Source organism: Varroa jacobsoni, unplaced genomic scaffold, assembly GCF_002532875.2.
Source record: "Varroa jacobsoni isolate VJ856 unplaced genomic scaffold, vjacob_1.0 scaffold_1388, whole genome shotgun sequence".
Lineage (NCBI taxonomy): Eukaryota > Metazoa > Arthropoda > Arachnida > Mesostigmata > Varroidae > Varroa > Varroa jacobsoni.
In genome coordinates, this window is record NW_019214290.1 from 420,874 (window position 1) to 446,811 (window position 25,938).

General features: G+C 43.5%; 2 long non-coding RNA genes across 2 annotated transcripts in view; both read left to right on the forward strand.

The window, feature by feature from the left end:
• The window catches only part of LOC111269483 (uncharacterized), a 71,062-nt gene extending 46,971 nt beyond the window's left edge, over window positions 1–24,091 (forward strand). Inside the window, exon 3 of the long non-coding RNA XR_002685790.2 lies at window positions 23,599–24,091. This is a non-coding gene — a long non-coding RNA (uncharacterized LOC111269483). The remainder of the gene's footprint in view (window positions 1–23,598) is intronic.
• Window positions 10,246–14,589, forward strand: LOC147752243 (uncharacterized). Its single transcript, XR_015314602.1, has 3 exons — window positions 10,246–10,992; window positions 11,254–11,852; window positions 14,470–14,589. It is a non-coding gene; the product is annotated as an uncharacterized LOC147752243 (long non-coding RNA).
• Window positions 24,092–25,938: the final 1,847 nt, after the last annotated feature.

Consider the following 25,938-nt stretch of genomic DNA (forward strand, 5'->3'; position numbering starts at 1 on the left):
TAGATTGATTTTAATCTTTTCGTTCGCCGTTCTATTTTGACTCCTCAATGCGCTTGTATTTCGCGCCCACTGTTCCCCCGAACAACGGTGCTCACTCTCGCGGAGAGCTGTATTGGTATCTGGAGCTCATTGTGTGGATCACCCCTCTCATCGAAATGGTAGTATCCCCATAGCACTAATAGATGAAGACAACACATCGCACATCCCATAACGCTCACAATGTATATAGTATAATATATAAATTGTGGAAATAAGACGATATACGACGTGGAATATACCACAGCCTACTGCCAGTCCCGATCAACATCAACAATGGGCCCGGACAGCGTCAAGGCTAAGGCAGCACATCTTCGCTGCCGTTGCTGCCTGCCGCCGCCGGCGTGCGCAGTCATCCTGCGGTGGCATTATGATCACGAATCAAGCGGCCGAAACAGGCTTCAAATCCAGCTTATGCGAAGAGGCAATCCGCTGCCACTTCCGCCGCAACGAACACTCCTTTACCGTCGTAGCATCCGTCGCGTCCGCGAGGCAATCAGTGACCAATGTTTTGGTGACAGCCAATTGCAGTTGGCCTAACTACGACCGTCGTTGTTACTATGATCGTGGATTTACGTTATCACCATCTGGCTTGACTGAGCTGAAGCGGCGGAGCCGACCTTCGTCACTCTTGCTACGGCCGCTGCTTTACGATGAAGGAGGATATGCTTTTGCACAATTTGTTCGCCAGTCGGCTTACCGGCACCCCGTATCATCTCGGGATCAATCCAATTCATATGTGTTCCCCTGGCCGCCCGTGGTTCCTGCAGTTGTTGTTATTGTCGTCATATGTGGTTTACTGCTTTTTTGGATAGCGGTTACGATGGCGTCGATTACTCGTTCGCTACTCGCTAACATCGAGTCCTAGTCTTGTATGTGCCATAGTTTGAGTGCATCGAGTCACTTATTCCTCGTGCAATGGTTATTGTCATCGCTAGTGGTGACGACGACGCAATGTAAATGTAACTTCGATACTGCGGCGTTTGTCTGTTATGTCCTAGTAGACAGATTCGAAGGTGGCCACTCCAAGGAATTCGAAGAGCAAGAAATAATGAAACGTTCATGTAGATACGTTGCATAACAAAACGTAGCGGTACGTACGCATTGGTATTTTCGGCTCTGAGGAAGATTGAATTATAAATCGGTTAAGATGAAAGTACACAGCGTTTGCGAGAAGCATATCGAGCTACTTCAGGCTCTGTTATTTTCTACAACTCTTATGCTTGTGCTTCCTAAAGTTGGGTACAATCAATGTTATAAATGTAGACAGTTTTAAAGGAAAGGAAAGGTCGAATTTTCCCGTCCGTAAGCTAACTATATACCCGAATGTTATCTTCAAGCTTAGGCATTTTCTCACAACCATATCTATTGTTGTCCGCGCAAGACATCAACGACGTTTCCAGAAAAGCCGAAAAATCATCATGAGAACTTTTAACCCGCTGGGTGAGCCTTCATAGCAAATTTGCCATTCTTCAAGGATTTTTGACACATACATGCATTTATGTTCCTCCTATAAAAGTAAGAAATTTCAAATGGACCTTTACAAGAAGAAAATAAATCTATTTCAGGCAAACGGCAGCTCAACCATGCCGTAGGTATACTCAGTACTCAATTGTGGCACTACCATTCCATCATTCAGAGCGTTTCGCTGGCTGGTCGTCTGACGCGTCCGTTGTTTGTCTATTTTCGGATACTAACATACTCTAGGGCGTCATTCGTGTGGAGAAAGCTGGCAAACACAACTAACAATGCCAGTGAAAATCGGTAACAATAACCTCGCCATTGACACCTCAACGTCAGTGACGTGTACCCTCCGCATATAGAGAAAGTTGTTCAATGCTAATGAGACCGACGCCTCCTATTATATCCCAGCTCAATCACGATCTTCTGTTCGTCTGTCTGCCTGCCTGTCGTCCTGTTGACGTCACGATCGCTTCCTCACCTGTGAAAGGCTTTTCTGATCTGACACACTCACGTTACCTTTCTATATATTATCAAATAGTAGAATTTCACCGTTGAACCAAATACCTGACAAAGACAACGCTTTGTATTGCTTCTACTTGACGAATTTCAGGTCAAATGCCAATTTACTATAGCTAACAAGATAGTAATCGCCGGATACGGTTAGGTTTAGGCGTGAATCTGTTATCAGTATGATCGAAACTGGCAACTCACATAGTGTAATTGACGCTGAAGAAGGCGACACTTCGTGTGAGATATGTTAGTGTCCAAACCGTACTTCAAAATACTGTTCACCCTTGAAGGCACCCGCCGTTACCTCATAGGTAAAAAGGTGCGTCATCCTTGTTTGGATATTTCATCAAAACGACTCCACTTTTTTCAAAATAGATGAGGTACAAGATGCAGGAGTTGTTTAAGTTTGACGAAGTAGCCAATCGGACAGTTAATCAATCGGATCAAATAGGCATACATTTCTAACTTAGGCAACACCTGTACATCATGAACTTTGCATATAAGCACATATGTTTATAAGTATCAAGTAACTAACAAACAGTACGATGGTCCTGTTGTCAATTCAATCAGTGCCGAGGCTTTCGAGGTCCATGGAAGAAACTCGCCTACTTTTAAACTGAGGTAGTCGAACTCGTTAGGACAACCTGTTGGGCACCCCGAAGCGCTGTTCTTACCTCACTTGCTGTATTGTGTTACTCCATAAAGCACCGCTGTTATCGATGGCGATATTGCAAGCTAAATAGCGTAAGCAGCCATCGAGCACTTGTTACCAGTCGCTCGTCAGTCGTCCGTGCCAACGTAAAGGTGGCGAAGATAACTTCGGTCCGTAACGAATGGCAAAAAAAATCAAGGATACTATAATGGCTTTCCAGTTTATACAGTCGGCAATCGAGGACATTTGCAATTCTTTGTCCGACCCATTGTTAAGCCTAAAACTATTGACCTTTCAGCATTAATTTGGCCGGTTACCTTTGGTAGTATTGCCGTGCACGAGCCAGCTTCCAGCTCGATTTTGTCGGCCATCATTCGTTTTGATGCTCCGACATTTTCAGTCGTCATTGTACTCAGACATTATCGTTGCGTACTAAATTCACAGAAGATTTTCTGCTCAAAATTTCGTCGTGTCCATTGTGTACGATTAGAGCTCACCATATTGGCTAATTCGTTTCGCGCACTCTATTCTCGTTAGTATATAGTTCCAGCTATTTAAGCGTGTTTGCCTGTCAAGCAAATCTCTCGAACTTGACAGGCTCTTTACTGCAAGTAGGTATGCCTTTTGATTCGATTTGGGACCCTATTTGAAATCTGAAAACACCACACACGTGCGTCTGTTAAAAATACTGATCTGTACCTTTTAGGCCTCAGTCTGACGTAGGACATTTAGCTATTTGAATGGCAGAGTCGTTTGGTGAAAGATGATGATATATGGAAATATTGACAGTTAGCTTAGTCATAAATTTCCTCTTCATTTCAGCTTATGCGTCGGTTATGATCAAATAGCGCAGATTTAAGATTTTCAGTATATGATAAGGTACTTGCACGCTGATAACGTTCCGTTTGTCTTACGAAAATCTGTCGCCTAACTCGGGCCTTGTGTGTTTTCATCTGAATATTTTCCTCCATACATAACAGGCTAACACAGAAAATCTAGTTTGTGTGCTTACGTAGAACTAATAACTGGTTCTGTCGATTGTACGAGAATAATGCTAGGGCACAGAATCACGTGGGTTCGACGATTAAGATCGATTAAAGTGTAAGAAAGATAGCTCAGATGACATGTTTAATCTGTGCGTACTTCTCTAGCGATTTCTCTAGCATAATCCTAGTGCGCGAAGCTCGACCCCGACTTGAGCTTCACGCGAAGGTGAGCAAGAGTCCACGCTCGACTGTAGTAAAAGTATGAAACTAGATGATGTACACGATTGACGAGTTAACACTGCCGCACGCGGGTAGCTGTCGGGCCCAACGGCTGATGTCTGATAGAACTAACCAGAAGAATGCTGCTTTTCACAGAAGGGTTGCATTGAGAGGTCGTAGTTTGTTTATCCTGATCTCTGCTTACGTTTGTGTGTGTGTGTGTGTGTGTGCGCGTGACACCTTTTTGGTCCGCGTTGGGCTTGACCCCTTCCCCCTCGCCACGTGGGCTATAGTTGTCAGGCGACTGTTGATAATGGGCAAACACTGGTGCAAAAAAAGCAGTTGGCTCCGACAGTTTTGAGTACTTATCGAAGGGCGACTACAAGATGGGCTTCTTAAGCAGACTATTATGTAACAACCGATGCAGCCATCTGATATCATCGCCCACGCGATCGGGAGAATTATTGGGGTATTTGCCTGTCGTATCAATTGGCTAATTACATGACAAAATGGCTACAAATGAAGAAAGCATGATCGCACTTAATATCCAATAATAATAATAATCTAAGATAATGCTTGAAGTTGCATCAAAATATATTTTTCTTAACCTTGAGGTTTTAATTAGAAAAATATTTCAAGTTCTTTGCTCTAAATTTACCTGCATTTAGCTATTATAGCAAACCCTGCTTTCTTCCACATATATGAATGGGCTCATAATAGTAAATACAGATGGAAAATATACTAATAAAAACCGTGTCATACGGTTCCTATAAACGTCACACCTTTACATCATCGCACCGTGCGAAACAAGTAACGTTCCAGTTGCCGTTATTTAGAAATCGTTTGGCTGGGAAATTTAGCTGTGTCAATTTAAGGGTGAAAAAGAAAGAAAGGATTCCCCTAGCCGGCAAAACCAGTAACAAGCTGTCGATCACTATCTCTTGGTCGCTTTCTACCTCAAATAGACATTCTCCGTATTTATGAGCTAGTTTGAGCCAGGCAATCGATGCAGGTGCGTCGTCCCTGCATGCGCCAACAAGATTATTTAATACACAATTGCAGATTTGACGTACCATCATCGGCTCTTCCAGCTAAGGAATCCGCAAGCTCTCGAATGTCCCGATGCGGTACCTTCAGAATCTCAATCCAAACCCGAATGTCATCAGGTTACACGATGGTTCTGTGTCCCTACACCGCCACTACTTCGTCCTTGTCGTACTGGTTGATAGCAGGAAGAACGCAACATCGCACGCAAACAATGGGTTGTTAGAACTGGCCAATGGCTGGGAGAGACGTTAAAGTAGGGATAGTGACGGACTACTGGCGCTGGGCCACCGTCTTGGGTCAACATAGTGCTCAGGACTTGTATTACTGATACACCATGTGATAATAATAAACCCGTGAGGACAAACAGTAGAAAACCTGCACATTATATTCTTTAGAATTCAGACTAAGTGTGGTCGAATGTACATACTAGATTTCTAGATTTGGGGAACTTATGACACGTATTTGCAGGGCACATGGGCCGTCACCAGCTCGCGCCTGTATCGCACCGCGAGTCCTAGCTTAAAACTGACGAGTCAATTCAGGCAAAATACCTAAACGAGGAAAGGTGTTTTATTGATATGATGAGGCTGACCAGTTCCGAACACCATCATCTCCTGCATTTTCTAGGACCAACAGTAGAGGGACGTCGTATTGGAACTGAATAGAACTGCAACAAGCATAGGCACCTATCTCGTTTGAACACGGTTTCGTGTAATCATTTGTGTGTCTCAATACAGCAAATCTTAATATTATCTTGTTTTAATAGGACATTGTGAAACTAGGCAAGGAAAACGATACAACTGGTACATTTATAGTAGCAACAAGCTATTATTATCAATTAGAAAAAATCTTCCGGCATTTTTATTGTAGGGGAAGGCGAATCAACGCTCCGAATCCTAGCGTATGCAGAGCGGTTAAGAAAATCTCTGTCTACGAAACACATTTGTATCTCGTAAATACTTTTCACTTCGACACTAACGGAATGAAGTAGTCGAGATACATTGCAATGATGTTTGGCTGAAATTGTATTATAGCAGACAACTGTCGTGACTAGTCCAGATCTCTGCGGAAATCTAAATCAGCTGTTGAAAAGTAATCTAAGGCGATATCCGAATATTCTAATGGTATTGATAATTTTATTTTGGTGTGTTTCGCAGCAGACACCTGAGGAAAACTTTCTGAATCATTCAAACGACTGTTTTCTCATATTCCTCTGGCGGCGTGGCTCGGATGGGAAAACAGAGTTCCAGCGGTCCAATCAAACCCGAGTTCGTTCGAGTTTATGTCTGTGACAGGCGCTCGAAGGTGCTCCGTAAACGGAGCCGGGATGGCTAGGATCCATATCAGTTCAGAAAGACGCTTCAAAGGGCACCTGAGTTTTCCAAACTTTTTTCTTAAAAATAATCTCCAACTAAGCGAGCCATGCCACAGAAGAAAAAGATCACTATTTTTTGCCCGTACCCCATCGCCGGCTTCACTTGCTTCTCCTGCAAAACGTCTGCGTCTACAGCATATTCCAAGTGCGCACGGACAGTCTGGCGGTGGCGCATAACGACTTCGGGGCACAGTTCTGCTACAATACGCAGCAGATCTCTGTGGCTTCGTCAGTGAGAGCCTGAGCGATGGCCGCAGAGTTGCTGTATCTCTGCGCGTGTGTGGCATGCGGCTCACCGAGAACCCCGGGCAAGCGATGAAAAATGCGCGCTCTATCGGAAGATCCAACGGCTTGCAAGTGGAATTGTCTGTTGAAGCAAGTAGAGCTTTTGCTCGTATCCTGTAGTTCGCGCATCTTGCTCCACCTTCCTTCGAGGTAGCGACCGGTGCTTGCGTACGTTCTTACTCCCGTCCATAAGAAAGCTACTTCTGGGGCGGAGGGCAAAGGCAATAGAGCAGGACAAGAACGCAGGACTGCCCGGTCGGTAGCGTTCAAAACTAAGCTAAGCGCTAAAACTTGATTCCCCGCAGCTAGGACTGGGGTAAATGAGGTACGGCAGCAGGTAGAAAGGAAGACGAAGTGAAGGCTTATCCATTGAGATCACCTTCCAAAAACCTGTGCCCTACTACGTGGGCCTCTCTTTTTTGTTCTCCATATTTCGCGGCGTCTCACTCTTAGACGCTCCCTGGCACAAGCGCCCCTCGTGTCTTTTTTCTTTGTGTTTCTGATAAGGCAGCTCTTTCACAACTGCTGCTTCCGAAGACACGCCAGCCCCCAACACCGATTCCAACACTACTCTAGAAAGAACAAGGCAAAAAGACAAGAGGTAAGCCAAGACAAAACGCACCTCGACCACAGAATGGCAAAAATGAACAACATTGATTTTACCTGCGGCCGCTGCTGGAGAGGCTGACGACGCTTAACGGCAAAATCAGCCCGTGCAGGTGCTGGCGATGCCCTTGTAGCTATACCATGTATAGCGGTTGGCATCACTCGTTGGGGCAGTGTCCAATCTCTTCCATTGCCACAGCCGCCGCCTGCTGGTCTCTGGCTTTTCAGAGGAGAAAGGGTTCCTTCACTCCAAGCCCCTTGCGCCTGTGGCTGACCCGGCCAGGCCACCTCAAAGTGATGTGGAAGCTGTGTTTCAAAAACGAGCAGATAAGAGTCAGCGAGCCAAGACACATGTAGGCGTACGAACAGGCAGACAGACAGACAAACAGACAGACAGAGGGAATATCGCGTACACGGCACCTGCAGCAGGAAAGCAAATACTCTGTAAAATGAACGACCGAAGCAAGGCAGAAAAACAGGAAGAAACTTCGGGAAAGGAGAAACGAAGCCATAGGGATCAGGGGATGGAACGAACCCCCCAGGCTTGGCAAGGCAAACGAAACGGGTGAGGGGTCATTTGGACAGAGTTTCAACTTCATTGCGCGCTTGGGCTATTACCGCGATGGCTGCTATTATTTGGCCCGGCAGGCTCTTGTAGGATTGAAGCGAGGGGACCAGGTCGGTCGTTTTAATGTCTAGCGGACTCAAGAAATACCAGGCCAGAGATCGTGAACGACAGGATCGCGTTTTCAGATCTACTACCCGCTCGTTTTGTAAGGCGATATTTTTTGTTTGAGTAGATCTCGCGGTGAACGAATGCGGTGCGGTGTGTCGTATTAATGGCTGAGTCATTCGTATTCCTAATGTATACAAGTTAAATTTCGAAGCAATGCAAAAAGAGCCCTGACAAGGTTTTTCATTATTGTTGTCTACCAGTAACGTTAAGAAGGAAAAAAAAGGCTTAAATATATAGCTATATGAACTTCTACTAAGATTTTATTGTGCATATATTCATAAAATTACCTAACCTAAATTAAATGTTTAGTGAACTTAAACTATACAGTAAATACCTTACAAAGCCAAACGCGTGGACCCGAGGTTTGCACCGAAAGCAGAAATGACTGTGAAAGCTCCAATCTCTTAAAAACTATTAAATAGTTTTCTCACTACCTGGGATCATTAGACATTCGTCGGTTGATCAAACTGGTTTTATATGATAGCCGATGCTCTGGTAGATTCAACGTCCGATTTGCTAAAGTCTGCCATAGATTCGTTTTCCTGAAATGAAGCTGTAAAATCTCCAATTATTTAACAAGAGCGATTTAAAACATAAATTCTACTATGAAATGAATTATGGGTCCTGTCGTACAAACAGTGTTACGGCTAACATAGGAATCTCATGGTAGCGTCGAGTGTCGTTAACGTATACATATTCGTGAGTCTTTCCCCTACGTAGACGCACCTCACCTGAGTCCCTTTGCCTGTCAATGAATCTATCTTTGCTCAATCTACGATAGTGTCAGTAACGATATGATTATCACTTGCCCCATTCGTTACGTAGTATCGTTTCGCAGCACGCCAATTATGAACGAGCATCAGAGCACGAGAATTGGCATTTTTTCCGTGGACCCCCCAACGGACTATCTTGAACATTCGTTCATTCAACCTTACTTATATTTTTGATTTGATGCGATCGCGTTTCTTACTGGTCACGGTAAGAAGCTTAGCCTTCCTGCTGCACGACTAGAAGAAGCACCGTATCGCCATTAAAAATGCGAGTGTCAACCATAAAATAACAGCGACACTTAACAGAGCAGAGTGTCTGACCACCGTAAAGCGATCAGTATAGGAGCCCCATAGGGCATGGGCACGGCCGACGCCGTCAATTGATCGCTTTCTGCGAAATAAGCCGTTAAAGAACACGCCCCCGTTGGTGGACCTATTCTTTAACGGGTTATTTTGTGTGTCAATGAAGCGTGCTGGTCAACACGTTACATTTTACAGGCTCACGAATGTTTGGCTTTCTTCACTATCTCGCCGTATTTGTTAGTTGACAATTACGAGAAGCTATGTATCATACGAAAAGGATCGTTGGTCGCCGGCAGGAGCGCCCGTTCGGACAAAGAAGGTCTGCAGAATGGCTAGGAGTCTGTTAAAGCGGTATGATATCGTCTACACTATCAGACTACGTAATGCACGAACACTTATTTCATAAAAGAGCGTGTACATTGCTAGTTTGGGCTAGTTATCTCTGAAATATCGATCTGAAGAAAACACCGCTACTGTGTGGACGAACTTATAAGAAGACGAACATGGAAGCTACAGAGACGTTCTTTCAGTAATAAAAGATTTAAATCGTACATCATTTCTTTAGACCCTCATTCTTATGGGGCTATAAGTTGGGATTGCGCTGATCAATACACCGTTTGTCGCTACTGAATTGGAAATAACTAAAACGGTAGTCGCACTAATGGTTTTCGCAAACAATTACAGCCCCCGTTTCATTTTAGCGAACTGTTGTTCGGTAAGCCAATATATTTGCATCACTATGCCGTGATACCAATATTTCTGGCGGAATGTCCTGTTAACCAACAGGTTTGTTTAGTGTACGTGTTACTGCCTATCACAGGATGAATTGCCTTCCCCTTTTTGACACCGACACCATTAGGTCTTGCTATGGTAGGCGTCAATAGGTTTCTATAAGCGTCCATACAGCTGTTCCTCTTTTGTTTACGTCCAGTTAACGGCACGATGCTAGACACAGTCGCTTTATTTTTTCAGTTAAAGTCACAATCGCGTCCCCAGTTGTAGAGGCCGACGCCAAGGGATAGGTACGTCAGCCGTTGCTCCTGCCACAGCCGACGCGGGGTCACCATATTGTAGTGGTCGCAGTTCTAGTTGCTCTTTTATTTTTACGCTTCTTGTGTGCGGAGGCAAACCGAAATAGAAGCTGGTCACTGCAACGTTTTTTTCTTTCAGTTCAAAGGAGCGGCGGCGGCGGCGGCGGCAGCAGCGATGCAAAGCAGACTACGACAATAATAATAATAATACTCAGAGTAGGCGAAAACTTTTGTGTGAAAGCCTCTTTTCGCGTCGATTGAGAACGGAGAGTAGAGGGAATGCGATTTATATTGCTATAGTCGTTGTTGTTGGGGGCTATTTTGGCTAAAAAAGGCACACAAGAGCAGAGAGGCTTCGCCGGCAAACTATATTTTAAAAGTGAAATCAGAAGTCGGAAAGCGACCTACGAATGGAGGAAACCAACGAGAAACGAAAGGGGGAAAACGCCTGACAAGCTCACGAAAAGAAACAGCCATCGTTATTATTAAAATTACTACGACGATGACGAATGGTCAGGCAGCTAACAACGATCAGCAGCGCCACGAGGGCAGCACAAGCGTGGCACCCGAAGCAACAAAAAGTCAACAACGACGCCGAGGGCAATGAAGTATCCAGAGGGAGTAGCCGCGCTTAAAGGTGCAGCAGCTTCACCGTTAACAATAGCAGTAACAAGAACAACAATACGAGCGGCAATGGTCACAGCAAAAATCGTGATTGATTTGAAGTGGTGCAAACAATTACGCGAGCCAATGGACACTGGGCAAGTGGAATCTATGAAGCAGTGTTCAAATATATAACGTCCAAGAGAAAATGATGAAATTTAAAAACAATGAACAAAAAAGATGAGCACGCGAAAAGTGTGTATGTCCATGTTTGATGAACACCTACGATCGGTTCAAACTCTGTTCGGCCTAAAATGAGCGCCAATTCGCAACGGCATGAAGTAGGACGTCTCGGCGCATTTGGCATTAGTTAGTATAATCATACTGATTACAGGAATAGGTGATACAGGACAGGGAGATGGCTGTTGTCAGCTTCTTTCTGTTCTAGTTCGTGTCTGCCTCCGCGGTGAAGGCATAACAAAGTTTAGGTGTTATAACTAAATTTTGCCATACTTAGATAATAACAATACTATAATCGATAAATATCATCTAATTATGTTCAGGGCAAATTCTATGGCATTCGTCCTTCGTGCTTTACAACTTACGTTATCAATTCGCTTACGTTTTCAGATAAGACATGATCGATTCGTGTCATCTCAACATCATGAAGCACAATTTCACATAAACACATATATCAATCCAGCTGTGGATATGTACATATAAGTATCATGCCAGGGACTCGTTTAAGTTCGTTTAGTGACATCTGTTAACCTATCATTTGTTGCGATAGAGCGTTGGCAGATCTTTTTGCGTATGTTATCACCTTTTTAGCATTAGTAAAACATTAGATGCAATAATTAGTTACCACCACTAGCGTCTGTCGCGGTGAAAGCCTTATCAGGACCCCGAATCAAATAGAGGTGGCCATTGAATAACCACTGATCAAGCTGTCCTTTCTCACAGACGAAAATCGTCTTTCTGCGGTATCTCAGCTATCTGAGCTTTTTTGATCGTATCATTCTGTACTGTGTATGTGTCTATGCAGATAACGTCGTTCTCCGCATTGAGATCATCAGTCACTAGTCATATTTCCGTCATCAACTGCGGCGTATATGAAGACTCCAAGCCACCCTCATAACCCCTAAGTAACTGTTGACGTCGGCTGAGCATCAGTTTTTCTTGCGAGCTGTGTCTGCCGAAGGCGCGACATATCACGTAGCTGCGCAAGAGTAAGTAGACTGAACATATCGAGTCGAGCAGGTATTAACCCTTAGAACACAGGCTGCCTGACAATTATTGAGCTACCGCAGTCGACCTTGCAGAACAGTCCGCAACTATCTTGGCCTAAAACCTCTGCGTGCCCTTTCTCAGGTCCATAGCTCAGACAGGAACCATCTTTTCATGACAGTTGAGCCTCATCGAATGAACTCGGGAAGAATCGACGTCACGAAGCCTGCATCACTCAAGTCACGGTCTTTCCGCATCTGAGGACCTCAAGATCGGACCTAATCTGAACTTACTTTGCCACCACATAGAAGCTTTCGGCTCCCAGTCATCCGCTTGTTTGTGTGCCCTTGTACAAGTTTTGCCGGTGCACTGTAACAGAGCATTAGAAAACTGATGGACAATACGATCTAGATTTGTTGTCCAAACTTTCCTGTCGAAACGAGCTCCAATTATTGGATAAATCCTGGATTGCATTGTGGACGATAAATGGCACGATAAGGCCTGTTATGTAACTGTTAACGATAAGCCCAACTTATAATGCGCTCGATGTTAGCTGGGAAAAAAATGACTACTCTATTACCCACACAGTCATCATCATTCGCTTGAGATTTTACTTTAAGATAATACTGATCATTATCGTATTGATATACAGCAATAGCCTGTATGCCCATATAACCTATAAACATTTATCACTGTCTACAATTTTCGTACGCTCTAATAGGTATTTGGCACTCAGTGCTTAATTGAGCATGGCTGTCGATCTGAATTTACACGCAAAAATAATACAGTAAAGCTAAAATATGGCATTTCTGGATATATAGAGGAGTAGATGGGAATCTGCCACACCTTTCCGACCTTCCAGATCGTGCTTGCTATTCTGAAGCAATTCTTCCAGTAGCCAAATGCACATTTGTAATAGCGTCATATATTCATTATGGCATTTGTGTGCATAGCCACTAGGTCGTATGCCGGCACTCACAGCCCTGGTCAGGAATGGATCTGCCATGACCCAAGTCTACTGTGCACCATATCTCATACTTGAGTTCTTTTATATTGTAGTCTGTATACGTACGCATATGCTGGGCAAGCACGTAATCGAGACCAAGACGAAAAAGACGTCTAAGAGACGGGTGCGTTCGTTGGCTGCTGTTATTACTGCTACTGACGTAAAACATCGCGATATCGTTCGTCATCGCATCGAGTCGGTCGACTAATCATCAAGTGAAAACCAACATTAATCATTCGCGAATAGATTCCGATTCCTCTGAGCTATTGCCTAAGCGCTTGCATTGGTTGGCCATGGCTGCCGTCATGTCGACCGTGATGGTCTGTCTTTGTTGCGGACTTACGCTGTGCCTTCCTCAAGACCCATCATCGGATCGGATCAGTCTCATCACATCTCTAGTGTTGCTGTTACTCACTGACCCAAGAATTATGACTGCCGTTGCTGCTACCGCTGATTCTACCGGCTGATTTGAAGCAATAGCATAGGGATGGCTTGCTCTTGTAGCACATCAAGGAGCAGAAGCCCAGCCGCTATATGTTAACGCCGCAGAGACATCTCGAGTCGTTAGAGCCGGACAGCGTTACTCTGAACAACTAGAAACGCCAGGTCGAGATTCCTATCGCCCCCATGACCTCAACGTCCTCAACTGCCTATTTCATTCACTCACTCAATTGTACAGTAACTAGTTGATGGTGGCCGCTGTGCCTTACGGGGAAACCTTGTGTATCCTGCCGACGCTACCAGGCCGCCTGGTCGGCTCGAGAATAACCTAGCTCTACTCAACAAGCAGTTTATTGTGTTCCGCCTCAGAACGAAATAGTTTCCTGGCTCCCGGAGGAGCGCCGCAGTGTCGAGCCCAACGAAGTTCCCCCGTCGATGAACTTACGGTTCGTCCCTGAAACTTCCGCCGATGCGGGTCTTCGACGGTGGTGACCGCTAACAGTTCATCACTTAGCCGACTTGTTATTCAACACAATTCTCGAAGCAGAAACGACGAGGACAAGAGCTAGCCTGATCAACAACAGCGGTAAGACCATTACTATGATTTGGCCTGTGGCGCATTCAGCACCTCTTTTGTTTATCAAACCGCCAATGGACGTTTCGTTCTTGTATTGGCTTTGATAACACTCAAAATTTGTTACCGCTAGCCGACCATCATCATAGGACTAGTAGGTTTATTTAGACGTCGATGGAAACAGGCAAACCTTCTGGTGGCAAAACCTATGCAGCGATATATCGGTCTTGTTGGAAGAGCCCAGACATAGCACAGATAGGCCCGCACTAGCAAGTTCCGGCGAAGGCACTGAGGCAAGATAACCCTGCAGGCTGGTGTTCGGGTTGGCGACATCCTTTTTTATATGAGAACTAATTCTCTATTCAGACTTAGTTGTCTGAGCCATTATCGATGTGGCCTATTTCTCAATGATTACTATAGTTATTTTCTACGGTTCCTTTTGTGGTTCGTATCCTCTATGGGTTCAGTCATTGCTAAGTAGCACTAGCTCATCAAGGAGTACCGTGCAAGCTAATTGCTACTAGCGAGATGCTAATGTTCCGTATCGACGCGTCGAGACGAACCCTTCTCACTCTTCTATTTCATCTTTACTTCACAGCAACCCACAAGGTTAAGCAGAAATGACGTCTGCTGCGACATCCTAGACGCAGAGAGCCAGATATCTATCACTGACTTCCGGTCGTACCGAAATAAACTTTGTTGTATGAAGTTTCTCAAACGGTCCAGTTTTTTTATTTTGAAAAGACAGTAGAAAGTGTGGCCTGCTAGTTTTCCATTAAATAAAGAACTACATGTTCGTACATTGTTAAATGACAATGAAGCCATGGTTTTTCAAAAACACCATTACTATCATCGTGCAATTACCAGATGTGTTCTGCTATACACTTATTAATATCATAGCCGGGTAGCTTATTAGCTGGAGTAGGCCGCTTTTTGAACTAGCAAAGTTTCCTTTCTTCGCTTTTATCACCTCGTTGACGATTAGACGAACGATCCCGAGTGCATGCTTTATGAGTGTATGTAATTCGTGCACGAACGTGGTTGTGCTCTTCAGCTTGCTGCCGCTCACCGAGTCCGATCCTCACTAACCTCACCAATATATATATATTGACTTAAAAATCAACTACAACTTCTTTTCTTTCTTTGCTATTAAAGTCGTCGCTGTTTTTGTTGCCGGTACTTCTGTGTGTTTCTTGCCGTGACGACGGGTGCCGCCGTGAAGCTGAAGTGGAGCCAAGTCAGTAGAACGCGCGAAGAACGAGATTGAATGAGCTGAATGAAAAATGGGGATGAGGCGGGCCAATGCCTGGGGAAAATCGTGGTGATTCTTGTCGTTACCGCCGCCACTCTATGTTTGTGGTGGAGTATCGCAATTCGCAATCTCGTCAAGTCACGATCTCGATCCATAGCTATCGTCAATTTATATATGGCGCTTTCACCACTTCAGTTAACTAGCCGATGAAGTCGCGCGGCTCGTCTGATCTAGTAAAGATGAGAAGGAGGAAAAGACCACTCACTTCTAGCTAAAATACTGCCAGTACGTCTACTATTGTACTAGCGTTCGTGAGCTCGTGGTGCTGCGGTTCACTTTTGACTACAACAAAACCGCTATTTACGCATCGTCCGTAGCCAAGATAATTTTGACGCGAATATTTATCGGTCAGAATGGATGCATTTGTCAATATCAGCGTTATCATCGTCTGCTCCGTTGAACCAATACGACTAAAGCGACAACTGTAAAACGAATAAGCGGGACCGCTTGCTATCCACTGTTGTCCTCATAGCTGCTGTTTTTATTTGGTCGTTATTCGAAAAAAATCTATACGAATAGACCGAGAAAGTGAAGTACGGGTTCTTGGCCATCGTTTTAGAAATCCCGATCAGGAGCTAAACGATCTCACTCCATAGAAGGCGATCTTCTCGCGTCTAGTTGGCAATGAGACTAGCGGAAGCAAGCCAAGAGTACTAGTAACAGGCCAAGAAAATCTCATAAAAGTAAATCGAAGCTATCCAAAGCCGGACAGACACTCGCGTCGAAGGGAACAGCTAACGAGACTATTTGGGAGGTACTGGCATATTAGGAGAACCAGATCGATGCATACATATGCATACGAATGTGGCTTTACTGGGAGAAAGTTTAAATGAAGTTGAACATCGAACTAGTTAAAAGGATTCGCCGATCACCTCCTGAGAAAAATATTTTAGAGAGAGCTCATGGATTCAGTCGTCGAGTTTAAGCCTAGGCCTGATCAGTTTGTCAGTAAAATTGAGTGTCTTAAGGGCGCCACGGGTTTTGTTAAGTCACGACTAATTGTGCCTTAGTTCTTTGTCCTGAGCGAAGATACTGGCTCATGCCGATAGCTGTCGTGCTAGACTTTCATGGTATCAGCATATAAGGAATCATATAGAGGAAGAAGCTATATATAAAAAGTCGCACGACACGCACAAGGCCCAGTCGTGATTCTGTTCCCAGTCAGCTCTGTTAGGTTGCCATATTCCTCTATTACCAGCACTGGCGACCATCTTATTTTTGTAGTTGACCGTGGATAGATTCATCAACAATATGCCGCACATAATATATAACAATATGCAAATAACAATATGCCGCAGGGATGATGTATTATCTAGATACGATCGACTACTCGGCTATGTAAAATAACTGTCTGTGCTTGGAACCAAAATCATGTCACCAAACAATTCAGTTGTAACCTATCAGAAGTGATACAATAAAAAAAAAAAATATATATATATATATATATTACAAAAATTACATCCTAAACATATTGGCCGAAAAAGAAAAACGTAAATTTATGCATAATCAGGATCTTGTAAAATTTCGGGTACCGCAAATAGGCAAATGCCACTTTTTTTGTTGAAGGAAGGACGCTCAGTGCCGAATCATAAATAATGGCAGCATCAAGATCCTATATTCAGTTGGCTGTAAATAGCAATGGTCATAACATAAATAAACATACGTATGTACATACTGTCAGGCAAAGTGGACATAAATCTATACCTGGGTTAGCAAACGATCAGACGAACACGTTTGACGGCCACTTTTTTTGGCGAAACAACCACTTTTCCCAATTAGATCTGATTTGGACGAGAATTTATGTTGCAAATCGTCAGCAACGGTCGTACCATTCACAGTTCCGGTACGGGACACTTCGTGCCTTGATATTGTTTTCACTCTTTCGAGTGGAAGAAACGCCAGTGGCGTAGACAAACATAGGTCGCTGTTAAGTACATACATACATACGTGCATCGTACGTCAGGAATACGAAGAAAGGCACGGTCGACTGTTGGCACGGAACGATTGCTTCAATCACCCCACATCGATTGATACTGACATAGAGTAAAGCACCGAGTGGATGAGGACAACAAGTCGGAAGTCTGACCACAGTTGATACGGCCCTCAACTAAATGCTTGGTAGCTATCCAATTTGGTTTTGCTTCGAGCACTTAATGCCTCGACCGACACCGTTACCGTTACAGAATTCACTACACTTCAATCCCATAGCAGCAGACACGCAGAGATGGGAGTTACAGCCACTGAACATATGGTATTATTGAAAATGTCTGTCAGCGATTCATACAGGTACTTGTCAGAGCGTCTAAACGGCAGACTTTTCTCGAACGGCGACAGAGATAACGAGGCATTGTACCTCGCACTGTGTTGGCGTATGGCATTCAACAAGACTAAGGCGACGACGACGTCGTCGAAGCCGTAATCAAGATAGCGCACTTCTTTACTTTTACATCGACTTCGGCCCCTGGTTTTTCGTAACCAAGGAACCTACTCAGCATCTGTGTGGCTTCATCACAGGGCATCAGCTCACGTGCTTCCGTTTACAGCAGGTTGTTCGCATAGAGCTCACCAAATACAGTCGTGTATATAATACGTATATATATATATATATATATATGCACGAATAGATTCCGTGCACAAAAGTGCGTCTTTACCTAAAGTGATTCTCTATAGTTTAAAATGGCCCGCGCATTCTGTTAAAAGGAGGTATTGTCCATTCGGGTAAAGCGAACAACGGTCGACATGGGTATGCTGTGTGTCAAGCGAAGCTTTAAACTGACAGCAGAAATATCTTCAAGTAAAGAATAGGTACTAGGTACCATCAAACAGTTTCAACAGCAACAACAAAAAATGTAGGTGGTTTATACAGAGAAGTCGTCCCTGGTATCTTTCAAGGTGTTCAAGGCTTTTGTTTGCGTGTCCCATCTCAAAGCAGCGCGATACATTGCCATAGCACAGCCCATTCTTCAACTGTAAATGGCCACCCTTATCGATGTGAATGCAAGCGCCCGCTGGCTTACTCCTTTAGCGCTGCTCACATATACGTGGCCAAGCACATCGAATACGTTCGACTCGTATGGCAACTGAATAGCGTGAAGTCTTCGGCAAGATGGTGAAACGTTAAAGTGTTTTGCCTGGCTTTCCCTAAATGTCCGCGAAAATATTCAAGATGGGCATCAGCCCCAGTGGACCTGGGCGCCTCCAATATTACGCGCTCCGTTATGGTCGATTCCGCTGGCGGTAACGCCGAGTCGGTAAATCTTCAGAGACGGCAGCGGCACCACAACGCCAGTAACAGTAATAACCCGTGTGAATGAGAGGTTGAGGTGAAGTAGGCGTAAAATGACTCTTGGTTTTCTCAATGACAAATAGATACTATAGCCAGCGAGCCAGACAGCGATAGGACCAGTCCGCATAACATCAAACAATCAAGCGCATTTCTCGAACCGAAACAAGCACAGCGCTTAGGTGCAATGCAAGATGATATAATGATCGTACAAGGCGGGCTCTACAAAGGTAACGATGAACGAACCCAGTTTTAAAATGTCCTATTGTTGCCATGTGTTATGATCTAAATGCGATATATAATAAGTGGGTAGTTGTGCCGGCCCGGCTTACAATTAACACGGCATGTGGAATGCCTGCTCACGTAAAAAACGCATTATGACAAATAATAGCTGACGACGACTAGATAGAGATAAACCCATCCGGGGCCGGTAAACAATTAATCGATTACCAAGTCATCTTTGCCTATTTGCATATTTAAATACTTTTTTTTTTAAAATTCGCTTTTTATTTTTGTCTGCCTTGCGAAGCGCTGCTTTAGTCGCTCGTCAAGTGATTGGGTGGGATAGATCCGGTAGGACCCGTACCACAATCAACGATACTGGCCATTTCAGTTCTGATGTGCTTAAACTCAGCTAAGCTTAATCTGCTCATAGAAGGTGGTAGAGCAAATAGACTAATGTACTATACTATAACCCAAAACATACCTAATGTTCTGTTGTTGAACTATAGATCCAGGGTATACAATTGGAAAAAACGTAACAGCTAAATCATAGATGCGCACTTCTTTACGAGCTGCAAGTCAAAATGACAACGGGACTAGTACAAAACAACAGTGGCAAAAAACTCCTTGTTATTGTTGTTGTTGTTGTTGTTGTTGTTTTTATAGCCGACATGGTTCCACACCTGTGATTCATTTCACTGCCGAATCCCTTACACCCGTAACGCGGGTGTTGACAAATTCAAATTCGGCGCCTTGCTACAAGCTGTGACCCAGTGACGATGATAGTGCTCTTCGATAACGGAAGCAGTTGATTCAACAGCAATCATCCATTCGCCCTGCATTATCGAAGTTCAAGTACATATGACTAACTTAACCCCAGGCGCCTAAGTTATGATCTGTTCAGATACACTGTCGATCTGACCCTGAACTCATCTTATGTACGATTGTATGATCTGTGCACATGCGCGCACAACAAAAGCTCCCTATGAGCACAGTTGTTTTTGGCTAACTTTGGGAAAATAGGGGGAAAATCAACAGGCCAGCTAACATAGCAGTAATAATGTGGTAAGCTTTTTTTCGTCTCCATGCCTTCGGCTTCATTTGTGTAACATCGAGTTGTATATCATGCCAAAGAAAAATTTCATTGGTGTTTACTCACTATATATAGGTGGTTAGATATTTTTTATAATCTTTATGGAAGTGGGGATGCAGGACCCTTGAAGAGTAACGACATAGCAATAGGAACAGACCATACAACATCAATGTTGATATTCCTACGGTTAGAAAATGAAATGTATAACAAGGTGTCGCTTAGCGGTTGTAAATTCGGGAAATATGTAACTATCTAAATTGAACAATCCCGTGTACAGCGTAAGCTCCTTTATCCGTTACCAAAACCGGTAACAATTACTAGCAGTGAATGCGACATTTTAATTTATCGTTGTTAATTATTTAGCCCTAAATTAAATCGAGTAAAAAAAAAAAAAAGCAACAGGATTTGTTTTTAGCTAGCTTGTTTTTGGAAAACGAAAAATTTTTTTGGCAAAATGGGCCGCGGTCGTCAGGCAAATCTCCTGCTCCATAGACAGTTAACCGATACTGCCCAGTAGAGCTGCGTTAAAATGTACAATACCAGTTAGCTTTCTGGACAGATCCGATCACAGTCTTTGACTATATCGTTATTTTCCAATTTACCATTTTTTTTCTGGCGATAACAAGCTTGTGTTACGGTTAATGGTCGTTGTAGTGAGCATCCCTTGCAAGATTAACAGATGATAAAAGTAACCTCTCAGATTCTGTTATGACATTGGATTAAATATAAAAGAAAAAAAAAGAAAAGAAAAAACCATTCGCTAGCTTAATTGGCGTTTGGGCAAAACCATATAAACAAGGAGAATCCTATCATCCTAAAACTGAGTAATGAAACGCAGTAAAATTATTTTTTTTTACTTTTAGCTAATTGTTATTCCTAATCATTGCAAAAGGCTTCGAGTGAACAGACTTTCCATTTTATTTGATAGGCTCTCTCTGGGAAGAATGCTTTGTTTATAACTTCTCAAAAACTTGCTTTTGACTTTTGAAACACCCTGTATTAATCTAGCTTGGTCATACCGGAAAAAACTAGCGGATAGTTTTTTTAGAGCTGTTAGCCTGTTCCGTGTGTTGGCTCAATATTACTTATGTAATATGTCAGCTCATTATACCTGACATATTTTCCTACACCAATTTCGATCTTTATAGTACTTAGTACTAGATGTGTAACTAATACGCTTTTTACGCGGGTTCTAGTTAAAAGTCAGCTTAGTGAATTGACAACGTCGCGCAGTGGACCCACACAGTTGGGGGTCAGTCATTGGGGGAATGATGGGGCTGTTGTATGAGTCGTGGGAATCGGTTGCTTCGTACTTCAGCTCACTCTCTCTTCCTTTAAACAGTTCTGCTGATAAGTGCATACAATTTAAGGCAATAGGCTGTACAGTACACGGATGTAAGCGAAATCGCGCTCAAAGCCGCTAAAAACCTTATTGGCCGGTATGGGTTTGAAATTTTGCTTTCTATTGGGCTAAATGGCCCATCAAAAGTTGACGCTAAATGTTCTTTGGAACGAAGTTAGACGAGTCTCAACGACCTCTTTCCGTTTTTCAATTGATAATTAAGAAGGCACGGTAATTTCATCTATAAGCTGGTAGAATAAATCGTGTTGTTTGTCTGTATCGTACAATGTGTAACGCGTGAATCTCTTTGCCTTTAAAACCTACAAGTAGGTCGGCGACTCTGTCTCTCAACATAAAATGCTTGCAATAGAGTGTAGCAAATTGGAAGTGAACCTAGTCATTCATACCCAATGTCGCAAGTTGGCCAACCCAACCAAACCAACAGATAAAAGATTTGTCGAAACCGACATACGTTCTTCAGATTTCGGCACAATCGCCGAAATTCAGATAAGGTCGATCTTCGTTTATATGATATGACGCTGTGGATCATGCTAAACAGGAAAATTTGTCATACTTCTATATACCTATGAAATATACAGGTATTTGCTAATACTTCGGTTTGCTGTTTTCGTTGCACATCGTGCTGATATAAGGATGATCGGCAGTGTTTCCTGAAACAGCTCCACGTTTCGAACGCTAAGGTATCTTGGCGCTGGAATCAAAGGTTCTGCGTCAGGCAACCTTGGCGATCTGCACGTTCTCAATAATATATAGTCAGTGATTATAATGACATTCACGGAGCGGTAATCACTGTGGACGTAACAATCCCAAGAGCGGACATCTTCAAAGGCGAGCAGGAAGGTAGCTTGTCCGGTAGCAGAATCTACGTACGTAGGATTAGTTTCAAAGCCTGCTTATCAACCAGTCAGACAACTACAATGTGACGAAAAAACAAGCGTTGCCAGACCCCCGACCGTGACGGTACCGGGAGCCGTTAATAGAAATCATTATGTGCGGCATAGACCGTCACAGTCTTTCCCAGCAATTCGTCTTTCCTAATGGAAATGTAAAGAACGGGCCAAGTAACCCGGTGGTTTGAGAAACGGACCTCTGAAGGGTTCTCGCAATCGAACCCCCCTGTCAATTACTGTTATGGCTAATATGTACATTTGATAATATATAGTCCACTCTGTGTAGTATATCGGTATTTGTACCACCATAGTCCGGTGTGGCTACTAGGACAGCGGAACGTGCCAAAGTAAAAAGTTTAATCTCGTCGTGCATAGACCAGCTTCCTCGTTGTCTATCCTATTCATTGTGCTGTGTCGAAAGATGTTGGGGTTATGTGCTATCGGCATTTCCTAGGCCGGCGTAGTAGGTCTCATTTACATAGGTCAAAGCTGGCTGGAAGCCTGATTTACAGGTATCTCCTTTCACAGTCCTCGAATGAGGAACTCCTAAAACAACGTCCCATGTCATTAGTACAGCCATTATGACCGTACCAGGGTGTGCTTGTCTATGATATATGAAAGAAAATATCATTCGTGATTAAATATATGCGTTCGTAAAATAAATAAATAAATAGCTCAATAGCATGGGTTAGGGTTTAGGTTCGAGGATGCCTTTACTGGTATCCAATAGATTTTTAAGATCTCCATAGTTTACATAAAGGCATGTTAACATTATCGAACAAAGTGAGCGAAGCGTTTCAAGAAATGAGCAATTTACCAATCGAAACTTATGGGATTTGTACGATTTTGGGTAAGACTTAAAACTGGGGTGTTCCCCTAAATGATTAATGGTCGTTACCGTACATAGCAAGTTCTCTCCGACAGCGTAAATATTTAATACGAAATTTCCGCTGCTCAATAAATATCGACAAGGCTATATAAATTTGAGGCTATTACGAAAAATCGTGACATAATTAAACCGGCTGGATGTGTCAGATTTTTGTCTTTCATGCCTGTTCTGGATCGTCTGCAATTTTATTAGGTTAACTTGTGTTGTTCTTTGAATATTACTGCTGGAACTTATTCGTTTTGGCAAGGCTATAACTTAATCAATATTAAATTTTATACGTGCTTAAGCTGTATGTGGGAAACGAAGCAAAAAAAAAGATTAAAAACATCTACTTTGAGTACGGCAATATTTTTACATCATCAATATCTAACCCCTTCTATGTATTTCTCATATTATACATCCATATAGAAATAGTTGTAAGTGGCATGCCTGTGTCAATTTGGAGTCGAAATTTAACCAACCTATAGGTATTTTTTAACACTGGCATTTTTATTTGACGATGATTATTTTTATAACGAATACCATTGTTCACAAGGACGTGTCCTGTATGGTTCGCATCGAATAGGCCATGCAGGTTATAATAAGACTTTACTGTTTCTATTCATATGACAGGTTACTGGGCATTTATGCCCATGCATCTTTCCTATGCTAACGCTGTTCTCTGATTTTTTTAAGATGTTTACACCAGCCGTCACTAGCGGCGCTAGTGGCATCTGCAACGTTTGCGGCAGAATTGGGGAAAATTTTCGCAACGAAAGCGGAGGTTATCTATGAGACGCATCGAACGTGCACTGGTATAGTGATCGAACAACGGGTAACGATCAAAGCGTCGCGCCATCTTCTCATATACGTAAAAGCGATCTATACGTAATCGCACTACGTCAGCTAACTGGTACATTTCTATGTTGTACATCCACAAACACACAGGCAAATCGGCAGACGGGTTTATATAAATATCGAGTAGAATCTTTATAAATGCCCTCACTTGAATTAACACGCTCGCAGGCTTGACTTGCTTACCTCAGTCGACTTCGTCCTTCCAGCAGCTTCAAATGATCAAAGAGTTCCGCCGGCAACGGCATAGTCTATGAAAACTGCATCAGCCATTGCAGCGGAGCTGTCTTGGCCTTCGCCGTTGACGCAGTCCGAAGCTACACGGGAGCTTCGATTAGGGGACGAACCGTATTGGTATTCAACTGTGGCAGCGCAAATGACGGCCGGAGTGGTAACGTAGAAAGAAAAGGATTCTTTTCGTGTCTCTCTCCTATACGCTGCTTCCACCCTCGTTTTGTTCAATCAGTTTTAGAAGCGGGGATCGATGGCTAGTTGTTATATTAGCTGTTGGCATTTACGGCCTCTGTATCGGCGATTTTACGGTGGCCGATGCCGAGTCGCCAGCGTCACTTGTCGCCGTCAACCCCTTTTTAGCCGGTAGCAGCGACTTTTCTTATTTTGAAATCCTTCGCGCTTTCTTCCTGTAGACCTAGCGTCTCATAGCGCCTAACGAGCGGAAAGAACACTCGAAATATCGGAACGATCAGCGAAATTCTAAGACGACAAATGCGCAGGATAAACGGATAAGCGGACACCGACGGCTGGAAGCCACAAGCCACACGACGCTGGCAGGGACGCGAGAGGCCGCCAATGGCAGGTTGGACCTTTGCATGTTTCCGCTACGAAATGAAGCGTCACGGTGAAATCGAACAGAGCCGAATGCTGCGGCCATTACGATAATCGCCAAACGCAAACTGAAGTTCCGCGCTGAAGCTGTTCTACTTCGCTTTCGGGGCAGCCTGCCAGGACAGTCAATCGATCGCTTTTGAATCAGTTAGTTCAATGAGCCGGTAGGGATCAATAACAAGTATTTATATATGTCTACATAAATTACAATGTTGTCTACATATATACAGACCATTATATCGTTTATCCTATTTGATAGGGCTCTCTATCTTTCCCGTCGTCGGAGGCGATGGCGGCAGCAATGGATCTCAAAATTCGATAGATTTTACATAGTGTGCATTAGAAGGATCCGCACATTACATTATGCTGTGCATCAAATAGTACCACATAACAAATAATACCGAGTTTGATTTATACATACATCTGGACAGCTTTCCCTATTTATCTATTCGAGCCTTGACGTCAGTTTGTTTGGGAAGTGTCATCGGGACCAAGCGTACCATTGATTTAGTTCGTACTCCTAGCTTATTTGGAACGAAATCAATCTAGCCTTATTTAATGCTGAACGCACAGATAACCCGGTGTATTCTGTTTTAGCTCCCACATAGGCTTAGCGAACTACCTAAAATTTACGCGTAGATCTTCCCTTTGACGACAAGTTACTAAGTTGGGCAACTTGTTTGCGATTGAGTGAAAAAAAAACTGGAAAAATCATTGATCAAACTGCCGCTTTTTTAGCACTGCCTTTATGAGATTTAATACAAGCAATCAATCGAGCTCACTCATTCAAACACTTCAAATATACACCTATATTATATGCTTTATATGCACTCCGATAGTCTGATTAAAGTTAAAATATCATAATAATCGACTTAGCATTCACGAGATCATTTGTTTAGAACCTACTGATGATTTCATTTTACGCTATGACACTGCCATCCTTCGGTTAGCTATTGGGCCAGCTGCCCAGCGACTGAACTTGAGGGTAGCGAAAGACATGACACAGACTACAAGCCGAGACACTCTGAAGTTTATTGCCGCTGTTGTAATTAAGTTTATGGCCAGTTCTAACTGCAACGAGCGGAACTAGGCCTGCCGTACATTGAAATGACTGCAGCGAAACTGTCTGCAATGAGGAAAACCTTCATTAGATTTTCGAGGTCACGTAATTTATCTGAAAGGTTCTAAGGTAGGGCTCAGGAACTCAACTTGTCCTTCTGGCTACACATCTATGGTGTGAAAGAACTCTGGAAGCTCTGAGACCCTGAGATGCTTAAGATTAAATTCCTCAGGGCGGAGTTGCTTGGCTTGAGTCGTTTTTGCTTTTTGGGAGTA